Below are 14,279 nucleotides of genomic sequence, written 5' to 3' on the forward strand. Positions count from 1 at the left end.
CCTAGTGTAGAGGTTACTATTTAATTTTGATAACTGTTCTGAAAAATTCCATGAGAATATTAAAAATCTTACCATGTACTGAACTGTTCCTAATTAGAATACTTACAAGAATATGTTCCTACAGAGAATCAGACAGCATTTGCATATATAATATTAATTTATTTCAGAAATTTTTTTTTTTATATTTAAGATAACATTTTATTACAATTTTATGGCAATGAAATGCAAGAAAAAATAAGCCCTTAATATGGTTAAAGTGTGGAGTTAAAACAGTCTTATGTCACAGCATGTACCTCTTGGTAATAATGAATATAATAAATTGTCATGTTTATAACCTGTTACTGCATGAGTTGTCAATCTATCAAACAAAGTACAGGGGCTTTCAGGAAACGTCAAAGAAGTGGTGAGTGTTAGATTCTTTCTAGGTGTTAATGCTGGCTCAATCACTCTCATTAATAACTAGATATTAAACCACTCCATAAGGCTGAATAGTGGCTGTGGTGAGTGCTGTGAAATCTTACAGGTGTAATGACTTTGCTCTAAAATATTATATCTATATGAGCTGAGTTGTATATAGGTGTATATAAGTTAAGAATGCCCAGTTTGCAAATATTTTTAATGCAAATTATTTTCTGTAATACCCACTATTTAGATTTAGATCTACATTCAAATAGCGCATTATTACACGTCCTACAAATGAGGTATTTGAGCTGTTTAACATTAAAATTAAAAAAATAGCAGGACTGACTCAGCAAACTTGAAATAATAAAATACAAGTTTACTTTATAACTATGAGGCCAAATTCTAAGTGCACATTTTTATGCCTTCTTTTCTTTTCCAGTGTCCACATTTTTCAAGCCCTCAGCCACTGCATTATTGGATAAAATGTACCTTTTTATAAATGGTTATGCTAACAAAAACATAACAGTAAAACCCTACGTTTAAAAGGTTCTGGTGGATTTTTCTGGTTTTTTTGCTTTTATTTTTTTTCTTGGCTTCTCCCACCTTATTGTGAGATATTATTAGTTCTTCTATGATCACTCATTGTAAAAAAATATTGGAAATAGCTTGGCATTTATGCATTTCCTTTTGACGTTGTCAGGGTTAATTAAATTATAACCTCCCCATTTGTGGAACACGTGAGAGGCAATAATGTCACCTGGGATCATAACCACAGAAGCTGTGGGAGGCAATTTTTACAGCTATGTGAAATTCTCCAGTAGCTATTATACATGATAATATAGAAAGAGAAAGAAAACCAGAAAATAAGTTTTAAATTATCTCAGAGAGGACTATGGAATGAGAGGGATGAGAAATGTGTCAGTATACCTGTCTTCAATAGCAACATAACTCCAGACAGCATGGTTCAGTAGCTCAGGTCAAAGGCTGTGTTCAGCAATGCCCTTCTCAAGAGAGGCATTCCTCATGTGAGCAATTCCTTAATAATGGACAAGAAAGTATCACTAATTCCTCTTTCAGAATGCTTTATATTCAAGAATGAAAATGCTTCAAGTATAAAGCTTCAAAGTTTTTAAATCAGCACTAACACAAGGTATGGCAGTTCATTTAAATAGCTGGACACTGAGGAATGATTCTTTATTGAAACAGTTACATTGAGTAGTATCATACGATGTGATGGAAAGAACGAAAAATCCCCAGGAATTTGCATCCCCAAACTGCTTTGAGCCTTGTAATTTTTTTAAGGGAAAAAAAAAAACCAACAAAACCAAAAACCAACACCACCACCAAACCATGCTGCATCAGGGTTTAAATGAGTTATGACAGAGAAATAATGTGCTGAAATTGTAATATTCAAAATAGATTGAAAAAGGAGGGAAAATGAGGTAGTGAGGAATACTGTAGAGAAGAGACAAAATTAAAATAAAGGACTTACTACATACAGATTTTGGAAAGAAATTAAAATTTCAATAAAAATGAACATGAAAAAATACGGCTGCAAAGCAGGAGCATTTTGTGAGGTAATGGTAGCTGAAACAAAAAGGGAAAAATAAAGCCAGTCTATCACAAGTTTATATGGGCTCTAAAACTCTTGGGAAGCAGTTACCATTGGCAGCTGCAGGAGTGGCTGATGGTATTCACTCTAAAAACAGAGACATAGAAAATGTGCTGAAACCCACCTTTTCACACAGAAAAATATTACAATTGTGTCAAGAATGCTTAAGGAACTTAAGGATGTTTCAAAATACCCAGATGGTTAGGAATTTATACCCTTGTTCCCCAACTCCCTCTCTTGATATAGAGTACTGTGAACATTCTGTTCAGACATTATTAAAAAGCCTACAGAGAAATAAAGCTTTCTGTGCTCAAGGAAATAAAACACAGGAGAGAACGCAATTCCTTAGAGGACTCCCAATACACAGATACATTTCACAACACTCTAGATACCTGCTTAATTTTCTTAATCAGCAGGGTGGGACCAGGCTGCTCTAAGAGATCTCCACCTATAAGAAGAAGACTGGTGAAGATTTCATATGTGAAGGAAATTGATGTGAAGATATAATTAAGGGCTATTCACAAGCATTATGATACAATAAAATTACCTAAGTCACACCTGGATAATTTTGGCTTTATATATTTTTTATGAAATTATATACTAGCAAATTACTTTTCTTGTTCTGGTTTTCTTTTTTTTTTTTTTTTTTTTTTTTTCTTACCAGGGTGTATTATTGCTATCAGGTATCAATGTAAATATCCTTGATTTACTTTAAGAAAGAAAATATTCAGAAATGTTTTAATATTCTTTAAGAAGATGAAAAACCAAATTAAAATTTTATAATTTTTTTACTATGCAGAAAAATGGTGGACAACATCAACAATCTTGAGGCTTGCTTTGCTTTGTTATACTGAAATTTAATAGCTCTTCTAAATCTTACTTTTACCATGATGCGTGATATTGCAAATGAGAAATCTCTATTTTTTCTCTCTATATATAAAATCATAAATGCTGCTCTGGATTATTCAGATAATATGTCAGTGTGTGACATGGGCATTGAATATGCTTGCACACATACAACTGAAGCTTGTTAATATTTCTATGACTCTTTCAGGGCCTGAGCTCTTTGTGAAGGTTCCGTATGTGCATGGAATTCCATACAGTGCTTGCCTAGCATTACTAGGTATGTCACCACATAAAATGAGGAAGTCAGGTAACATACCTGACATGTCTCCTTTTATGTTGAATACATAGAACATACTTTTTAAAAACAAATACATCTGTAGATTATGTACCTTGCACTATTTTTTTGCAAACAATACATCTGAGTTACTGACTTTCAAATCTTCTGACCACCCTCTCAGCTGATCTCATTCTACAAAACAATGCAGAAATTTGTTCCTTTCAGATCAATTTACCCTAACCTCCCTAGTGCAAATACTATATGCAATTTTGTTTTAAGAGCAAAAAATATAAATGTAAGGAGTCATCCATCTCTTTCTAATAAGAAATTAACTAACCAGATCCTGACATTTTTACCTGCACTGAAGGAGTATGTCCCTCAAGTCCTCAAGTTTTGTTCATCTGGAGAGTTATCAGTCTAGCTGTACTGCAAACTAACAACTGAAGATAAGAGCCCAGAGAATTAGGAAATGGAGAACATTTGCTTTGGTTTCAAATTTTTAATTTTTTTTCCAGTTATTTGCAGTTGTTATCTTTTAGAGATGTACAGATTTTATCTTTTTCTTCTAAGTTCTCATGTGACCCTAGTTAGAACAATGTCATGATAACTCTGCACATTTTATTCAGGATTTTTAGAAAGAGAGAAGAGTGGGAAGAAATCAGACCAAGTTGTAATGTGCCCTGTCAGCTACGCTTCACAAAAGGATGGTCCAAATAGGATGTCTTCTGCTTCTTCAGTAATCTAATAAAATTTTAATGTACAAATATTTGGAAAATACAACTTAGGTTTAAACTTTTGGACTGTTGTTTTTTTCTACATTCATTAAATCCCATATAATTCTTTTTCGTCACCCTTCTATGTAATTACTTAATAATTTCTTGCAGAAATATTTAATTCATAGCTTGCTCCTTCCTTCTACACATCTCAAAACTGCTTGTCTGACCTTTCACTTTCTCATGACACGTTACAGTGCAGTTCCAAATCTCTTCTCCAATTAATCCGCACAGGGGCACAAGTAAAATACAAAGTTGGGAATTAGATTGCAATTTCTGTATTATTACTACTGAGCAAAGGCCAGCAGCCTCATGTTTCTTGCATTAGCTGGTCCCTGCTGTTTCACTTAAAAGCCATTTGTTTGAAATGAACAGGTTATAGAAATTAGACTCAGAATTTTAAATGTTTAGCTAAAATATATACAGTGATGAACTGCTTTGTTAAAAAGTATCCTCCCACCGAAAAAAACCTCACTCAAAAAATAATCTCTGGCTATCTTCCTTCAACTCTTAAAAAAAACCAAAAAAACAGCTGCAAAGACTCAGGGTGGCAATGCAGAGTAAGATAATATTTTTCTTAAAATTTGCCTGTAGAAACGGATGGGATAACAACTAAATAGACATTATTCATTAGAGTTCCTGCAGGTAAAACTTATAAAATATACAGAATATAATATCAATTCCTTTCCTGAGAAAAAAAAATATTTTTAGAAATTCCTTTTATACTGTTTTTAAGAAAAAATATTTTAAAACACCAAAAATGGGAAAACACTGAAAAATGTCTTCTGACACTGTTAATTATGTTTCTTTATTGTGTTGTTTCATGAACTGAAGGCATTTTACCATATAATGGCAATGAAAGTGTAATGAAAGCCCAACTGCTAGCACCCAGGAAGAAAATTCTAGTGACTTTTCTTCACTGTTCTAGGACCCAGTAAAAAAATTTTCCACAATATTCTTCACACCTGAGAAAGGTGTTGATGATTTTCACAAAAAAGTAAGATCACGGAAACTTTATTTCACATGACTAAGTTTTCCAAGTACCGTAGATTAAATGAACCTTTTAGAAAAAATGAGCTCAAATCTTATATGAGTAGCAAAGTGATTAACCAGTTCTAACCTATATTCATTTAATTCAGTTGAATTTACAGGGAGAATCCAGGATAACCAAAGCAGTACTTGGCTCACAGTTACCATCTCAGCTTCAAAGCCTATTCCTGGTTTCCTGGTTTCTCTAAATTTTTATTTAAAAAAAAAAATTAGCTAAGAAGTGTGCACTGCTCAGGAATATACCCTGTTCCCCCAAATCTGGTCTGGAGTCAAACACCTTAAAGGTTCCACTTTTTTTCAAGATAAAGCTCTTGAAGAGCTCTGTGACTCCAGGACCCCGCTGTGTTTATAACAAAACTATATTAATTTTACTATTGTAACACCCAATAATTGAATTTAATGATATGTTAACATTGTGACATAGAAACTACTAGTTTGGCACTATCCAGAGTTCTGATTATAAAAATACTTGTGGAAAATTGATCTATATGGGGGAAGAGCTACTTATGATAGCAGCTAGCTATTGAGGGTTGTTTCAGCTCACTTAAGCTCACAAAAGTATTGCTTGGCTCTAGAAAGTTCCAGATAGTGCCTTTGAAGACGCTAGGAAGATAATCAGAGTGTGGCTGAGGTTGAAGGAACCCCTGAAGGACATCCTGTCTAACCTTCCTGCTCAAGCAGGTTCTTTCAGAGCAATCTGTGAAGAACCTTAGAAAGTGGGAAAGCACAACATACAAGAACAGGGGCATTAAGAATTCCAGCTACTTCATGCAGGATTGACAGCACAGAGAGAACTGAACTCGAGAATATCTTCTTGAGGTGAGAACATTAATTATAGCTTACATTTTTTTACTTGGAAAGGATTTTTCATGGATGTACCAATGCATCAATGTTATGAAACACAGTTTTAAGCTGCCCGTATTACTGCATATATATTAAATTACCTTTTGGGACCAAATGAAAGAAAATCAGTAACAAAAAATTATTAGTCCTTTTCTGTTTTGCTTTTTTAAATAAAAAAGCCACAGAATGGACTTAAATAAAAAGTATTTAGAAACTTTTATTTGTTTGCCTTATTTCAAGAATAAAGCATTAAAAAAGTGATTCCTCCATGATTGTTTATGCAAAACCGATTCTACAACAATTTTCAAATACTTTTATGTTAAAAAACCTGTTTCCTTTGCTCTCCAGTCAAACTGCTAAGGCACCAGTATTCAGAAAATATGCACTTTTACAGAACAATTAAAGCAATTGTGCTCTCCTTTGGTAATTAGCAAATTATCAAATTGCAAATGATAGAGAGCTAGTGAAAGAACTACTAAAGAAGAGAACTAATGCCTTTCCATATTTTGTAAGAAATGATGGAGGGAGAATGTCATTTTAAAGTCATCCCTCACTCAACAGCAAACTAATAAATCATAATTAGACTAAGTTCTTCAAAGCTTTACCAGTTTAATTTTTTCCCAGGCTTTCTTTAGTCTGACTACATCTAAGGACAATACAGAGAGTTACTTTTTTTTTTTTTTTTGGTTTATTATTCTGCATAATAGACACCTCATTCAGACAGTAAAGAATCAGTGTTGACAATCCCTTAATTATCAGAGCCTTCAAGGGATTTACAAAGCCCTATTGGCTGCCTTTCACAGCTAATTGCAGCTCTATTTTCCTGCCTTCTGTTTTGTTTTCAACATGGTGAAATAAAACAGTCACAAAGTTATCTAGCATCCTAGTCAGGGAGCTGTATCCTTGAAAAGCACCAGAATTTGGAGAAGTGAATTAAAAGACAGAATTAGCTGTGCCTAGTTCCTAATTGCATGTACCAGTTACTCACTTCATGGTTTTGGCTGAGCTTTTTTCACCCTCTGCCTCAAGTTTTTATTGCTGTAAAATATGCATAACATTTCCTCATTGCTGTTTCTGGGACAAAGAATCCTTAAGTCGTGATGCCTACACAGTGCTTTGAATATGCTATGTAAATTATAAATATTTTCAAAGACTCAAAGAACTTCTGTATTTAGAACATTTTGAACTCTAAACTAAAAGAGCTTCCTAGTGACAGGCTGATCAGGTGAACTTGTCACTTACAGAACTGCCCTACTGTAAATTTAGAAAATGAAGGAAATTATTAGGGATCCCACAGTACTCAAAGTAAATGTTTGGGAATTCATTTACTGTTTTCAAATGGGGAAAGGGCCTAATAATAGAATTCCTGCATATTTGAAGACCATTGTTTTAAATACTGAATTTTTATCAAGACATGATACTTATGCAGCACCTTCCTACTCAGACTGACTAAATAAAAATAATTTCTGGGTTTATTAAATCATTTATTAATAAAGTTTGCCTCTACATTGCTATGAATAGGAAAATGAACCCTTTCCAGGATATAAGTATTTGTCTCAAAGGAGGTGTAATTTACATTAAAGATAGTAAGCTGATTATCAGGCTCAAATCAAACTTATCAGAATAGCAAAAATTGTATTTGACAATGATGTGTTATCATTTTGTTCAATCAAATTGAATACAGCAGACAAGTGCATAAAGATTAGAATTGGAGAAATTATAATTTGTTAGTTTTGCCAAGGGCTGGTTCCACTAGATGGTATTTTTTATGTCACTGGTATAGTGGGAATACTGTTACCTATATCCATCAAACAAAAAAATCCCAAAAAAACACTTATGATATAAAAAAGACCTACAGGAAGTAAGTTACAGCTCATTTAAAAACTATACCTGTACTTGAAAAAATGGGGACTCATATTTCTGTTTACTGTCTGACATTCTGTAGAACACAGGAAAAGATTAATAACGTAAAAAGGATACATTTTCACAGGCAATTAATAGCAAACGTTCTCATTTGTTATGAAACTTTTCACCACAAAAGGAAGAAGAGGGAGAATAAAGAGACAAAGGCTATCACAGGCTTTCATGAGGCAGTCTTATTACAGCGTATAACCTGATTCTTTAGGCAGTGATGTGCATTTTGGAAATGTGTATATTGAATGGTTTTTTCAGGTAGGGGAAAGAGCTGGCCAATCGGAGGACACACTGCTTCACGACAACAATAAATTTTTAAGCTTCAAAGGTTTTCATATTTATTTCATGAAAGTGGAACTTTTACTAATCTTAAAAAATCTGCTGCACAAGAAATTGTTATTTCAAAGACTGTTTCTGCCCTTGGGATAACATTTTTCTTATCTCCTATTTCTATAATAAAAAATTTAAAACTTTAGTAATATAATAGTCTACTTCCTTGATGTACACTAACTGTACAGCTTGTCTTCTTTTCTGAGTTTTTTTTGAAAATTTTTGTCTTCCTCTCCCATTGCCTCAAATCAGATAAAAAAAAAAAATTTGAAGTCTGTTCATATCTAAAGTCTACAAAGGTCAATATCGCACAAAAAAAAAAGTATTATAAACATTGTTAGAAATAATGATCCAAGGAAGCACTTTAAAAATAACTGAAGAAATAAAGAAATAAAACTTTAAAGCACAAAAATAAATGTAGTTTTGTTATTCATCATCATTAGTTCCTAGGACTTTCAGTGTAGAAAAATTCAGGCAATTGAAAATTTGTTAAGGTAAGCTTTGGGACAACTCAACTCGCTATTCAGGGTTAACTTTTACAAAGAACTGTATGGAAAAAAATTACGACCTTTAGGACTGTTTATGAAGAATCAATATTTTCGAGGTTTGTAAGTATTTGAATGCTTTGGGATTCTGTTGGGATGCTTACACATTTATTTCAAGATACAGGAAAATAATTCCATTTAAGCATTTGATATAGCTTGCACTGTTCTTTAGTTTCTTGCAGGTCCCCGTAGTAGGTGTCGAAACTGATTGTGACTGAATTGTGATTGTCATGTTCATGCATGGAGTCTCTTGATTTTCATACGGGGCAGCTGACTGTATTGGCAAGTGTCTTAGAGATCACAGGAAGCATAAGTTCTAGTTGAAGCCTGACAGTGGAGGTAGCATTTCCTTACTTTTTCTGCACAAGCACACCAAATATATAAAATGTTCCCAGTGCTTAAATTTAGCATTTGCAAATATATCATATTAAACTCTGATGTAATTGCCAGAAATAGGAGGAATAGCTATTCCAGTAATTATTGTGTCTGTCCAGTTTCTGGTGCCCCTTTCCCACGAGAGAGTTATGATCATCTGTTGAAGTGCTACTGATCAGTTTCAATAGTACAGACAGGAAATACTGTTCAGCATGCAAGGGAAAACAGTTTCATTCATCTATATAGTCGTCCCTGTCTAGAAAATTAAATAGCATTTCTGCCACACTTCCCCCTGGAACTTACAATGAGAGAGGATGCAGGTTGCTGCCTAAGCAAGGATGTATTGATTTATACACTTTCTACTCCTTTACAGCGACAGCATGGACTAAGCATAAATACAGGACATGGACCTTCTGCCTTGTGCTGATCTGCACTAGATCTACAACACTGTCTGTACAATCAGTGTGCTCAACGCATTCTGTGCCTGGGTTTAGGGTTGGAGGCATGATCAGAATACAGCTAGAGTAGTACACTGAGTAACAATGCCTGAGATCAGCTCAGTCTAATGGACTGCTGTTCACCGGCAGATAGAGATTTTCAGCCTCTTGCTAATATCCAGAACATAAAAAAAAATAAAATTCACCAAACAAGCAGCTCTCAGTAAAATCACAGGATTCACAACACTTGTCCTAAGATAGTTCATGAGACAGAGTGGAGTTTCCACTCACTTCTAATATCAAACTGTGTTTTCAGTGGAAGTGATCAAATAATTTGTGCATTTGAACAGGTTGTCAAGTCCAGGAAGGATTTTAAAAGTCCTTTCTTCATACTGCTGGAAAATTCTGTCTCTGCCCATGGGTCTGCAATTTCTCCCATTTGGCCTTGTTTGAAAAATTTTGAAGGTGAAAATAAATACCTAATATTCCACTCAAGAGGACAGTCTTCACAATTTTAAAATTCTGAGATTTCAGGTTTTCAGTAGAAAATGACAGGCAGATAGAAAACCCTCCAACCTGCAGGCTTGTACAGTACACCAAATCATTGAAAAGAGTGAACAGCTTTGAAAGGAAATGTAACAACTTTGCTTAGGTGATACATCTCTTATCGAGGTAATTATTGGATGGCAAATCTCACTAGAATATCATCCCCCAGCTGCAATATTAAGCCCCTGAAAGGCCAGGAAGGCACCACTAACAGAGGGCTACTGAAGCTCTGTTTCAGGTATTTTCCTGTTAGACTTTTTCAAAGGGAGTAGGTGCTTACTAGAAGTCAAAAGGCAATAAGCCAGTGGGGTCATGCAGTTGATCCAAATGAGCAATGATGGGTCATTCCTACAGAACCTGCAGCAGAAGGAAAAAAAGATCAGCAGTTTTAGATGTTCTGTTGTATGAGCTGTTGATAAGATTTTTGTTTCTGCACAAGTTTGACTTTGAGAATGTGTAAATACCAAAGGAAGACATTTAAGATGGGCTTCCTGACTGATCTGTAGCTGTCTGACATGGATTACCTCGAGAGAGTTGAAGCAAATAACAGCTGATAGGGTGCCTGTTGTTTGAGAGCCACTGCCACCTCTTCTCGGAGTCAGGGGAATGGTTGATTTCTTCTCAGGTTCCTGCAGGGTCTCTTGCATTTGGAAAAGTCAATATTTCACTAATCTGTGAACTGAATTGAAAAGGTGGACTAGCAGTGGCCCTTCACTTCAGCTGCTGATATTAAATTCTACAGATTTTTCAGAGAAACGTATCTCTGGGCCAAAGTAACGCTTAAATCTGAATCTACTGTAAAGGCTTGGTAACTTGCTTGTCACAAAACTTTTCATTATGAATGCAGTCTGAGATGCCTGGGAAGTCCTTAGATTTTTTTGCTATTGTTTCATGTAAAAAAATGAAAAAAAAAACCTTTACAAAATATTTTCCAGAGGTAGAATCTCATTCTCCCTTGAACCAAGATCACCAGTGTCGCTTATAATGGACAGATAGGAACTAAAAGTAGGTGATGTATATTCACATAGCTGAAGTATTGGCTTATATAAACTAGAAATCATGTAAGTCTCCTCTGTGCCACAGCAATTCTTCCGTACATTATGCAGTTTATATATAAACTTTAGTTTGGTCCAGAAACAGTCTCAGTGACAAGCTTGCACTGGCTTAGTTGCCCCAGTTGAGACAGACTCTGCCTTACCTTTGGGAGTAGTGGTCAGTCATTTTGGCTGTGAACAGTGAAGAAAAAAAGGTTCTTACTACACAAGGGCTTAGGGGTTAGAGGTTTTCTTTGCTTTTTGGTAGTTGTAGTGATTTCAATAGCAGCTGCAATTAAAAGATAGAGAATAACTACTTTGACTTTATTTACCTAAAGCATCTACTTATACCTATGCTGAGTAAACCAAAGGTCATATACTTATTTCTGAATTTGCTCTTGTAAAACTGACATCTGAAAAATGTCCCAATTAATTAACAAGTATTTCGTAAAAAAAAATATGTAAAAAAAAAGTCATTTGCTTGTACTCCATTGGAGCCTTGCTTATCCAGTGAAATGTTAAGGTAGATGACCCTTGCCCCAGAACTTCTCTGTGTTTCCTCTAAGTGGGTTTTCTAAACAGAACACTGAAATGAACTTTTAGGAAAAATGAAAGTATCGACCCTTTGAAGATCAGATTTATGACAGCATTTAAGAGATTGGGATTCTTAAGGTACTTTAAGTAATACATATATTACAATACAGCAAATTGATTCCCACAGTGACCTCAACTCACATAGAAGGTCTTTAAATGTTTATAAAATAATGAGTCAGTTCATTTGCAGCTTAAGCAACAAACAGAAGCCAGAATTATTCTCACTTCCCTCATATTCTTTTCTCGTGTTTACAGTGAGGACATGTAGGCTCAGAAAAGCTTACAATACTATTATACTCTAGGGAGTTACCCCAATAAAATATTCTATTTGTATTTTTTAGCATTTTGCTTATGCTTATTTTTAACATTTGATAAGTCATGCTAAAGAACAGGAGAATGCTTCTTATTTAAGGCAAAAATTTCACACTGGAGCCAATTACCTTAAAAATGCAGTACACTCAGTATTTAAATAAACATGACTATAAAAGAGCTTGTCCAAAGTAAAATAAGTTTTAGTCCTTCCTAACCATGGTAATTATAAAGAGAAAGAACCTGTTATGCCTCTATTAACAAAGATAATCAAAACAAAATTAATACTGTGGAGGAGTCACCTGCAACCATTGCAACAATAGTTTCTTCAAGAGTGTAAACATGAAAATAAATTTCGAGTTACTGCAATACATCTTTGGCTCCTTAACTCCAAAAAACACACATTTGCCACCATCAGGCTTAAACTGCAGCAGTCTGTTATAAGAGTCTCTAGGGTAGAAATTTTACATATTGTTCTGGAAACATTCTGTATACTGTAACTATTTTTAGATCAGGTACATGTCAAGAGACTGGAAAAACAAATTTTTTGACCTAAAATGTACACAATAAAACCAGAAGGAAACAAGTAAAACAATGAAAAATAACACTGTTAAGGCAGGAGAAAATGAAACTCTCTAAGAGTAGGAAATAGTTGTATTTCAACTGCAATTAGTTTCGATTAGATAGATTATTGCAATTAATAAGGTTGTGAAAATACACCTTCTTCAGCATTGTAAAAGTATGAGTTTTCACACACTGCTCTCAGGAATTAGCAAAGCTTAAGTCTGAATTTAAAAATTACTTTAGCAAGCTGTTAGGTTTCTGTACTGTTTTCGTACTACATGCAAACTGTCCAAGTTTTAAGTAGCAGCATATGTTCTGATAGCTACAATAGAGTGAAAATCTATATTTAAGATTATATTTGCAGAAATATAAAACTTTCCATGGTTTGCACACTTTAATTTTTAACTGTGTAGTTATAAATATTATTAATTTCTGCTTGTAGTCATTGCAGTGGTTAAGTTCATGTTAAAACTGTCTAGAACTTGAAATTGTGCAAACTTGAAGGAAAACTCCACCTAAGGCAATGTCAATCTGATTGAAACTGGCATGACTTTAGAGAGTCAAAGTAATTGACTCATGACATTCAGCTTTGTGTAACAGTTTTTATTCTAGGCACAAAATCAGCTAACCATATATTTCATTCATAGACTGTGATATAAGGTACCTTAAAGAATATTTCTTACTTCCCAAAGTTTCAAGAGAAAGGAGTTTATGGAGAAAGTACATTTCAAAAGATGTTTAAGCTTCTTACAGCACTGATAATTAAAGCGCTCTTATTTTGGGAATTCACACAATTAATGTTATTCTGTATCAAAATCAACATCGCTACTTAATGTTAGATTTACAGTGTCATACTCCAAAACTGCGTAAATAGATACTTAGAGTGGATTTTACATGCTATATCATATACTGTTAATTATATTCTATACCAAGTCACCATGACATAAGTATGAAAGACATTTAAAATTAAGTTACTAGGCTGAAGATAGGAGACCATTTCTTTCAAGTATAGAAATTTCTGGTGGAATACTTAGTTCTTTTAGTTGATGTATTTCTCTGTAATATGTAGAAGGAATCACAATATATATCTTCAATAAGGTGAAATCAGAGAATAGGCGTTATTAACAGACAGAAGGAAGTAAATTACAGTAATTTCACGATTATAAGCCGCACTGAGTATAAGCCGCACTTCCAGGTGCCAGCAACTTTTCATTCTTTGTCCATATATAAGCCGCGTCTGATTATAAGCCACATGTTACAATACAGAGTGTGATAAAAGGTATCTGTTCTATCACCATCTGTTGAGGGTGGGGGCAGTGATCCTCATCTCAACGGAAGATATTCTGCTAATGGGTCATCCATTGAAACCAGGTGGGGCATTGTTCTTTATCTTTTCACAACCCATCCTTCCTCCAGCCAGTCATTTTCTGCTAATGGCCCATTGAGTCCCACTGTGGGACTGATAAAATTACTTCATCCCGTTGGAAGTTGCTCCAGCCAGGGGGAAGAACCCAACATTTCTTACCAAGATAAAAACAGAGGTTTTGGGACACTAAGGGAGCCCCTTTCTCCACTGGACTCCAGAGGAAAACTGGATTTCTCCACATCACCACTGGACCTCTGGAGGGAAACTGCACCTTGTACAGGAGCACTGCTCCAACTGAATCACATCTGTCACTGCAAGAGGACTGCAGCCACCATTTAATGGGACTGCTACCAACACCCTGCCTGACAGGGTGTCAGGTTGTACTCTGACTTTGTCAGGGTTTGGAGTTTGTTTCTTTGTAGTACTGTATTTCTATTTTAATTTCCCTAGTAAAGAACTGTT

General features: G+C 34.6%; 1 long non-coding RNA gene across 2 annotated transcripts in view; it reads left to right on the forward strand.

Moving 5' to 3' along the window:
• The window catches only part of LOC117001314, a 71,649-nt gene extending 57,676 nt beyond the window's left edge, over window positions 1–13,973 (forward strand). The window contains exons 3-4 of one of the 2 annotated variants that reach the window (XR_004419028.1): window positions 3,069–3,137; window positions 13,940–13,973. This is a non-coding gene — a long non-coding RNA (uncharacterized LOC117001314). Of the gene's footprint in view, window positions 1–3,068; window positions 3,138–3,763; window positions 4,387–13,939 lie in introns of those variants that run through there. The other variant, XR_004419026.1, reaches the window with a different exon arrangement.
• The last annotated feature ends 306 nt before the right edge of the window (window positions 13,974–14,279 follow it).

Source organism: Catharus ustulatus, chromosome 1, assembly GCF_009819885.2.
Source record: "Catharus ustulatus isolate bCatUst1 chromosome 1, bCatUst1.pri.v2, whole genome shotgun sequence".
NCBI lineage: Eukaryota > Metazoa > Chordata > Aves > Passeriformes > Turdidae > Catharus > Catharus ustulatus.